Raw genomic sequence first — 8,119 nt, 5'->3', positions numbered from 1 at the left:
GCAGTGTTGAGACCCTGAAAAGCCTTTCACTACTGGGCATAAAGGCCTGCCCCTCCAGGCTCACTTACAGTTTCCCGAGCCCTAAGTCCCAGTTTTTTGCTTAATAATGGGGAACGCCCTTCCCTGAGAACAGGTACCATGTCCAAAATTCCAGAACACTGACCCATGGAAGTTGGGTTGTTTGTGACCTCTAGCGACCCTCCCTGGAATGCATTCACCTGGCTCTCTACGTGGCCCCTCCCCTTGATGACGTCAGCACTTCTGGCCAGCCGGAGAGCCCCAAGCACTTGTCCACCTGAGTATTTCTGGCTCTCCACGTGTCCCCATCCCTCCCATGACGTCAGCACTTCCTGCTGCTCCCCGGTCATCAAGCCCTTATAAACCTGAGCATTTAGGGCTGTTTTCGTGGCCACTCCCCCTCGATGACGTCAGCACTTCCGGCCAGCCACAGGGCCCCAAGAACTTGGAACACCTGAGCACTTCTGGCTATCCACGTGCCCCTTTCCCGTCAATCACGTCAGCATTTCCTGCTGGTCTCCGGACCCCAAGGACTTATCCACCTGAGCCCTTCTAGCTGTCCAGCATTCCAAACTCCACTGATGATATGACCACTAAAAGCTGGTCACAGTGCCCCAACCTTTCTTCACGTGAGCGTTTTCGGCCATTAACCCCCCTTGTTCGCCTGACCGATGACTCACAAGGCTGTCTACTGAGCTCCTAAGAATCGGGGTGACTTCCCAATCTCTGGAAGTTCTCTTAAAGGCCTAACACCCACAGCTCCACCTCAACTTCAGCTCACAGACTTACTCTTCCCAGTTGGGTAGGGTTACAGGCAGGCGGCTGCCAGCGCTCCTTTAAAAACTCCCTGGGCGTCGATCAGGCCAGAGACCGCGCATTGTCCCCAACATGTGGGCACCTCACACTGGACTGCCCTGGGACTCTGACAGTCCTTCCTTAGGTTTTGAAATCGGGGAAAAAGCAGTGTTGAGACCCTGAAAAGCCTTTCACTACTGGGCGTATAGGTCTGCCCCTCCAGGCTCACTTACAGTTTCCCGAGCCCTAAGTCCCAGTTTTTTGCTTAATAATGGGGAACGCCCTTCCCTGAGAACAGGTACCATGTCCAAAATTCCAGAGCACTGACCCATGGAAGTTGGGTTGTTTGTGACCTCTAGCGACCCTCCCTGGAATGCATTCACCTGGCTCTCTACGTGGCCCCTCCCCTTGATGACGTCAGCACTTCTGGCCAGCCGGAGAGCCCCAAGCACTTGTCCACCTGAGTATTTCTGGCTCTCCACGTGTCCCCATCCTTCCCATGACGTCAGCACTTCCTGTTGCTCCCTGGTCATCAAGCCCTTATAAACCTGAGCATTTAGGGCTGTTTTCGTGGCCACTCCCCCTCGATGACGTCAGCACTTCCGGCCAGCCCCAGGGCCCCAAGAACTTGGAACACCTGAGCACTTCTGGCTATCCACGTGCCCCTTTTCCGTCAATCACGTCAGCATTTCCTGCTGATCTCCGTACCCCAAGGACTTATCCACCTGAGCCCTTCTGGCTGTCCAGCATTCCAAACTCCACTGATTATATGACCACTAAAAGCTCGTCACAGGGCCCCATCCTTTCTTCACGTGAGCGTTTTCGGCCATTAACCCCCCTTGTTCGCCTATCGATGACTCACAAGGCTGTCTACTGAGCTCCTAAGAATCGGGGTGACTTCCCAATCTCTGGAAGTTCTCTTAAAGGCCTAACACCCACAGCTCCACCTCAACTTCAGCTCACAGACTTACTCTTCCCAGCTGGGTAGGGTTACAGGCAGGTGGCTGCCAGCCCTCCTTTAAAATCTCACTGGGCGTCGATCAGGCCACAGACCCCGCATTGTCCCCAACATGCGGGCACCTCACATTGGACTGACCTGGGACTCTGACAGTCCTTCCTTAGGTTTTGAAATCGGGGAAAAAGCAGTGTTGAGACCCTGAAAAGCCTTTCACTACTGGGCGAAAAGGCCTGCCCCTAGAGGCTCACTTACAGTTTCCTGAGCCCTAAGAACCCGTTTTTTGCTTAATAATGGGGAACGCCCTTCCCTGAGAACAGGTACCATGTCCAAAATTCCAGAGCACTGACCCATGGAAGTTGGGTTGTTTGTGACCTCTAGCGACCCTCCCTGGAATGCATTCACCTGGCTCTCTACGTGGCCCCACCCCTTGATGACATCAGCACTTCTGGCCAGCCGGAGAGCCCCAAGCACTTGTCCACCTGAGTATTTCTGGCTCTCCACGTGTCCCCATCCCTCCCATGACGTCAGCACTTCCTGCTGCTCCCCGGTCATCAAGCCCTTATAAACCTGAGCATTTAGGGCTGTTTTCGTGGCCACTCCCCCTCGATGACATCAGCACTTCCGGCAGACCCAGGGTCCCAAGAACTTAGACCACCTGAGCACTTCTGGCTATCCACATGCCCCTTTCCCGTCAATCACGTCAGCATTTCCTGTTGGTCTCCGGACCCCAAGGACTTATCCACCTGAGCCCTTCTGGCTGTCCAGCATTCCAAACTCCACTGATGATATGACCACTAAAAGCTGGTCACAGTGCCCCAACCTTTCTTCACGTGAGCGTTTTCGGTCATTAACCCCCCTTGTTCGCCTGACCAATGACTCACAAGGCTGTCTACTGAGCTCCTAAGAAGCGGGGTGACTTCCCAATCTCTGGAAGTTCTCTTAAAGGCCTAACACCCACAGCTCCAGCTCAACTTCTGCTCACAGACTTACTCTTCCCAGCTGGGTAGGGTTACAGGCAGGCGGCTGCCAGCGCTCCTTTAAAATCTCCCTGGGCGTCGATCAGGCCAGAGACCGCGCATTGTCCCCAACATGTGGGCACCTCACACTGGACTGACCTGGGACTCTGACAGTCCTTCCTTAGGTTTTGAAATCGGGGAAAAAGCAGTGTTGAGACCCTGAAAAGCCTTTCACTACTGGGCGTAAAGGCCTGCCCCTCCAGGCTCACTTACAGTTTCCCGAGCCCTAAGTCCCAGTTTTTTGCTTAATAATGGGGAACGCCCTTCCCTGAGAAGAGGTACCATGTCCAAAATTCCAGAGCACTGACCCATGGAAGTTGGGTTGTTTGTGACCTCTAGCGACCCTCCCTGGAATGCATTCACCTGGCTCTCTACGTGGCCCATCCCCTTGATGACGTCAGCACTTCTGGCCATCTGGAGAGCCCCAAGCACTTGTCCACCTGAGTATTTCTGGCTCTTCAAGTGTCCCCATCCCTCCCATGACGTCACCACTTCCTGTTGCTCCCCGGTTATCAAGCCCTTATAAACCTGAGCATTTAGGGCTGTTTTCGTGGCCACTCCCCCTCGATGACGTCAGCACTTCCGGCCAGTCCCAGGGCCCCAAGAACTTGGAACACCTGAGCACTTCTGGCTATCCACGTGCCCCTTTCCCGTCAATCACGTCAGCATTTCCTGCTGATCTCCGTACCCCAAGGACTTATCCACCTGAGCCCTTCTGGCTGTCCAGCATTCCAAACTCCACTGATGATATGACCACTAAAAGCTCGTCACAGGGCCCCATCCTTTCTTCACGTGAGCGTTTTCGGACATTAACCCCCCTTGTTCGCCTATCGATGACTCACAAGGCTGTATACTGAGCTCCTAAGAAGCGGGGTGACTTCCCAATCTCTGGAAGTTCTCTTAAAGGCCTAACACCCACAGCTCCAGCTCAACTTCTGCTCACAGACTTACTCTTCCCAGCTGGGTAGGGTTACAGGTAGGCGGCTGCCAGCGCTCCTTTAAAATCTCCCTGGGCGTCGATCAGGCCAGAGACCGCGCATTGTCCCCAACATGTGGGCACCTCACATTGGACTGACCTGGGACTCTGACAGTCCTTCCTTAGGTTTTGAAATCGGGGAAAAAGCAGTGTTGAGACCCTGAAAAGCCTTTCACTACTGGGCGAAAATGCCTGCCCCTAGAGGCTCACTTACAGTTTCCTGAGCCCTAAGAACCCGTTTTTTGCTTAATAATGGGGAACGCCCTTCCCTGAGAACAGGTACCATGTCCAAAATTCCAGAGCACTGACCCATGGAAGTTGGGTTGTTTGTGACCTCTAGCGACCCTCCCTGGAATGCATTCACCTGGCTCTCTACGTGGCCCCTCCCCTTAATGACGTCAGCACTTCTGGCCAGCCGGAGAGCCCCAAGCACTTGTCCACCTGAGTATTTCTGGCTCTCCACGTGTCCCCATCCCTCCCATGACGTCAGCACTTCCTGCTGCTCCCCGGTCTCAATCCCTTATAAACCTGAGCATTTAGGGCTGTTTTCGTGGCCACTCCCCCTCGATGATGTCAGCACTTCCGGCCAGCCCCAGGGCCCCAAGAACTTGGAACACCTGAGCACTTCTGGCTATCCACGTGCCCCTTTCCCATCAATCACGTCAGCATTTCCTGCTGGTCTCTGGACCCCAAGGACTTATCCACCTGAGCCCTTCTGGCTGTCCAGCATTCCAAACTCCACTGATGATATGACCACTAAAAGCTCGTCACAGGGCCCCAACCTTTCTTCACGTGAGCGTTTTAGGCCATTAACCCCCCTTTTTCGCCTGACCGATGACTCACAAGGCTGTCTACTGAGCTCCTAAGAAGCGGGGTGACTTCCCAATCTCTGGAAGTTCTCTTAAAGGCCTAACACCCACAGCTCCACCTCAACTTCAGCTCACAGACTTACTCTTCCCAGCTGGGTAGGGTTACAGGCAGGTGGCTGCCAGCCCTCCTTTAAAATCTCACTGGGCGTCGATCAGGGCACAGACCCCGCATTGTCCCCAACATGCGGGCACCTCACATTGGACTGACCTGGGACTCTGACAGTCCTTCCTTAGGTTTTGAAATCGGGGAAAAAGCAGTGTTGAGACCCTGAAAAGCCTTTCACTACTGGGCGAAAAGGCCTGCCCCTAGAGGCTCACTTACAGTTTCCTGAGCCCTAAGAACCCGTTTTTTGCTAAATAATGGGGAATGCCCTTCCCTGAGAACAGGTACCATGTCCAAAATTCCAGAGCACTGACCCATGGAAGTTGGGTTGTTTGTGACCTCTAGCGACCCTCCCTGGAATGCATTCACCTGGCTCTCTACGTGGCCCCTCCCCTTGATGACGTCAGCACTTCTGGCCAGCCGGAGAGCCCCAAGCACTTGTCCACCTGAGTATTTCTGGCTCTCCACGTGTCCCCATCCCTCCCATGACGTCAGCACTTCCTGCTGCTCCCCGGTCATCAAGCCCTTATAAACCTGAGCATTTAGGGCTGTTTTCGTGGCCACTCCCCCTCGATGACATCAGCACTTCCGGCAGACCCAGGGTCCCAAGAACTTAGACCACCTGAGCACTTCTGGCTATCCACATGCCCCTTTCCCGTCAATCACGTCAGCATTTCCTGCTGGTCTCTGGACCCCAAGGACTTATCCACCTGAGCACTACTGGCTGTCCAGCATTCCAAACTCCACTGATTGATATGACCACAAAAAGCTGTTCACAGGGCCCCAAACTTTCTTCACGTGAGCGTTTTCGGCCAGTAAACCCCCTTGTTCGCCTGACCAATGACTCACAAGGCTGTCTACTGAGCTCCTAAGAAGCGGGGTGACTTCCCAATCTCTGGAAGTTCTCTTAAAGGCCTACCACCCACAGCTCCAGCTCAACTTCTGCTCACAGACTTACTCTTCCCAGCTGGGTAGGGTTACAGGCAGGCGGCTGCCAGCGCTCCTTTAAAATCTCCCTGGGCGTCGACAGGCCAGAGACCCCGCATTGTCCCCAACATGCGGGCGCCTCACACTGGACTGACCTGGGACTCTGACAGTCATTCCTTAGGTTTTGAAATCGGAGAAAAAGCAGTGTTGAGACCCTGAAAATCCTTTCACTACTGGGCATAAAGGCCTGCCCCTCCAGAATCACTTACAGTTTCCCGAGCCCTAAGTCCCAGTTTTTTGCTTAATAATGGGGAACGCCCTTCCCTGAGAACAGGTACCATGTCCAAAATTCCAGAGCACTGACCCAAGGAAGTTGGGTTGTTTGTGACCTCTAGCGACCCTCCCTGGAATGCATTCACCTGGCTCTCTACGTGGCCACTCCCCTTGATGACGTCAGCACTTCTGGCCAGCCGGAGAGCCCCAAGCACTTATCCACCTGAGTATTTCTGGCTCTCCACGTGTCCCCATCCCTCCCATGACGTCAGCACTTCCTGTTGCTCCCCGGTTATCAAGCCCTTATAAACCTGAGCATTTAGGGCTGTTTTCGTGGCCACTCCCCCTCGATGACGTCAGCACTTCCGGCCAGCACCAGGGCCCCAAGAACTTGGAACACCTGAGCACTTCTGGCTATCCACGTGCCCCTTTTCCGTCAATCACGTCAGCATTTCCTGCTGATCTCCGTACCCCAAGGACTTATCCACCTGAGCCCTTCTGGCTGTCCAGCATTCCAAACTCCACTGATGATATGACCACTAAAAGCTCGTCACAGGGCCCCATCCTTTCTTCACGTGAGCGTTTTCGGACTTTAACCCCCCTTGTTCGCCTATGGATGACTCACAAGGCTGTATACTGAGCTCCTAAGAAGCGGGGTGACTTCCCAATCTCTGGAAGTTCTCTTAAAGGCCTAACACCCACAGCTCCAGCTCAACTTCTGCTCACAGACTTACTCTTCCCAGCTGTGTAGGGTTACAGGTAGGCGGCTGCCAGCGCTCCTTTAAAATCTCCCTGGGCGTCAATCAGGCCAGAGACCGCGCATTGTCCCCAACATGTGGCACCTCACACTGGACTGACCTGGGACTCTGACAGTCCTTCCTTAGGTTTTGAAATCGGAGAAAAAGCAGTGTTGAGACCCTGAAAAGCCTTTCACTACTGGGCGTAAAGGCCTGCCCCTCCAGGCTCACTTACAGTTTCCCAAGCCCTAAGTCCCAGTTTTTTGCTTAATAATGGGGAACTCCCTTCCCTGAGAACAGGTACCATGTCCAAAATTCCAGAGCACTGACCCATGGAAGTTGGGTTGTTTGTGACCTCTAGCGACCCTCCCTGGAATGCATTCACCTGGCTCTCTACGTGGCCCCTCCCCTTGATGACGTCAGCACTTCTGGCCAGCCGGAGAGCCCCAAGCACTTGTCCACCTGAGTATTTCTGGCTCTCCACGTGTCCCCATCCCTCCCATGACGTCAGCACTTCCTGCTGCTCCCCGGTCATCAAGCCCTTATAAACCTGAGCATTTAGGGCTGTTTTCGTGGCCACTCCCCCTCGATGACGTCAGCACTTCCGGCCAGCCACAGGGCCCCAAGAACTTGGAACACCTGAGCACTTCTGGCTATCCACGTGCCCCTTTTCCGTCAATCACGTCAGCATTTCCTGCTGGTCTCCGGACCCCAAGGACTTATCCACCTGAGCCCTTCTGGCTGTCCAGCATTCCAAACTCCACTGATGATATGACCACTAAAAGCTCGTCACAGGGCCCCAACCTTTTTTCACGTGAGCGTTTTCGGCCATTAACCAACCTTGTTCGCCTGACCGATGACTCACAAGGCTGTCTACTGAGCTCCTAAGAAGCGGGGTGACTTCCCAATCTCTGGAAGTTCTCTTAAAGGCCTAACACCCACAGCTCCACCTCAACTTCAGCTCACAGACTTACTCTTCCCAGCTGGGTAGGGTTACAGGCAGGTGGCTGCCAGCGCTCCTTTAAAATCTCACTGGGCGTCGATCAGGCCACAGACCCCGCATTGTCCCCAACATGCGGGCACCTCACATTGGACTGACCTGGGACTCTGACAGTCCTTCCTTAGGTTTTGAAATCGGGGAAAAAGCAGTGTTGAGTCCCTGAAAAGCCTTTCACTACTAGGCGAAAAGGCCTGCCCCTAGAGGCTCACTTACAGTTTCCTGAGCCCTAAGAACCCGTTTTTTGCTTAATAATGGAAAACGCCCTTCCCTGAGAACAGGTACCATGTCCAAAATTCCAGAGCACTGACCCATGGAAGTTGGGTTGTTTGTGTCCTCTAGCGACCCTCCCTGGAATGCATTCACCTGGCTCTCTACGTGGCCCCTCCCCTTGATGACGTCAGCACTTCTGGCCAGCCGGAGAGCCCCAAGCACTTGTCCACCTGAGTA

The sequence above is a fragment of the Plecotus auritus genome (assembly GCF_963455305.1).
Source record: "Plecotus auritus genome assembly, chromosome: 13".
Taxonomy (NCBI): domain Eukaryota; kingdom Metazoa; phylum Chordata; class Mammalia; order Chiroptera; family Vespertilionidae; genus Plecotus; species Plecotus auritus.
The sequence above is the reverse complement of the archived record's forward strand: the minus strand, read 5'-3'. Positions refer to the sequence as shown.